The 2,004-nt window shown below is 41.7% G+C and overlaps 1 protein-coding gene across 1 annotated transcript in view; it reads right to left on the bottom strand.

Moving 5' to 3' along the window:
* Positions 1-2,004, bottom strand: part of Mycbp2 (MYC binding protein 2) — a 343,026-nt gene that overhangs the window by 23,942 nt on the left and 317,080 nt on the right.

The following is a 2,004-nucleotide window of genomic DNA, read 5'->3' as shown; positions in this document are numbered from 1 at the left end:
AGAACAAATGATACCAAATGTTGGAGAGGATGTGGGGAAAGGGGAACACATACACTGCTGGTGGGGCTGCAAACTTGTTCAACCCCTACGGAAAGCAGTGTGGAGAACTCTTAAAAAACTACAAATAAACCTACCATTTGACCCAGTTATACCACTCCTTGGCATATACCCAAAAAACTCATCCTATTGCAGAGACACTTGTATATCCCTGTTTGTTGCTGTTTTTTTCCAATAGCTAAGAGATGGAAGCAACCTAAGTGTCCCTCAATTGATGAGTTAATAATGAAAATGTGGTTCATTTATACAATGGAGTTTTACTCAGCAGTAAAGAAAGATGAAATCAGATGTAATCATGAAATTTGCAGGTAAATGGATGGAACTAGAAACTGTTATACTAAGTGAAGTAACACAGACTCAAAAAAAAAAAAATCGACTTATGTTCTCCCTCATATGTGGATCCTATAACCAGACTCTGATAAATAAATATGCAACCAGACATACCTACAGGAACCAGGATAATGGAAAGGAAACAGGGAGGTAAAGGAAAAGAAAGAACCTGAAAGAGAAGAATAGGAAACAGGCCTTAATAAGGGAGATATGGACAAAAATTAGATTAGTTTAAGGGAGGGCGAGGGAAGGGTATACAAGGAACCTAGGGGATAAGGGGAAAGAAGGAGGTCAAGAGAGGTAGGACCGTAGGAGAAGGGTATTAGTAAGGGAGAAAGGGGGGGGAATGGGGGCACCTTAAGAGGGAAAACTATGGTGGAGGGGTGAGACAACGTAAGAGATAAATAATGCCTAGCTAGTTTTCAAAACCAGAGGGAACCATATTACTCCTACAACCTACTGACAAATTATACATAGCAGATCAAGAAATATATGTCTAGGGAAGGTTTATCTGAGAACAACTGGTCTTTGCCTAAGATTTATCTATATGACACACAGTAATTAAAATTACCAGACTGGTGGAACTAACCTTCTTAGATGTTTAACAGACATACTTGGAGGCCTATACTAATTTGGTCAGAGGGACATAAAGGAAAGTTTTTGCTCCTTGCCCTCTTAGGTTGACTAGTTCCAGGGGACTATTAGCATCTCTCACAATGTCCTGTAATTGTGGTGGGTCACCTGTTCTCTTGATCAAGGGGGCCGAGGAGACCCCACCATATGGACTTGAACCAGTGTCCAGTCTACAAAGTGGAGGGTCAACAGAGAGGAATCACTTCCTCATGCTTCCAAGCGAAGCCAACCATGGCCAAGCAGGACCTTTGACTTATCTTCACATAGGCGGAACTGGTAAAAGAAAGGAGCCAGGGACTCCTCCCAAGCCCATGTGACCCCTGAGGAACAGATCCTCAAACAACCTTAAGAGTAAAAATAAGTTGATTTATCTGGGCTAACTGTATGACCTTAAACATCCAAAAGGAAAGTACAACCAAAGATTAAAGGGGTCAGTATAATTTCTTAAGAGTCCATATGCATAGCTAAAGGCTACATAACAATCCACAATGCCAGATAGGAGATACCTTCTTTTGAGTTGTTGGGCAGGGTGACCAAAGGGACTCCCAAATAGCAACCCAGCATAGAACTGGGAAAATGAACAGCAGACTCTAATCTTATCTAAAGGAGTATTTGACAACTGATTGCTGCTAGAAGAGGAACAGCTGACTCTCCTGAAACAAAGACCTCTAGATAGGCTGACTATATTCACCAGAAGGGCAAGTAGTGAGGATTGGCTGGGGTGCAGACAACACAGCAGACAGCAGCAGGGATATCAGAGTATAAGGGCTCTAGTTGGGGGGACGGAGGCTATGGGAGTGTGCCATCTGGGAAGTGGGTGTATAGTCAAATAAGATAGTTTGGGATGTTCTGTGTGATACACACACACACACACACACACACACACACACAAAATCAACAAATTTTAAAATATGTATTACATTTGAGGAGGAAGCATGGAAATTTATGTCATGCTAATTAGTAGAGGTGATAAACATTACCACT

Source organism: Nannospalax galili, unplaced genomic scaffold (genome assembly GCF_000622305.1).
Source record: "Nannospalax galili isolate Female #2095 unplaced genomic scaffold, S.galili_v1.0 scaffold408, whole genome shotgun sequence".
NCBI classification, from domain to species: Eukaryota; Metazoa; Chordata; class Mammalia; order Rodentia; family Spalacidae; genus Nannospalax; species Nannospalax galili.
Note: the sequence above shows the minus strand (reverse complement) of the source record. Positions and strands in the feature narration are given on the sequence as shown.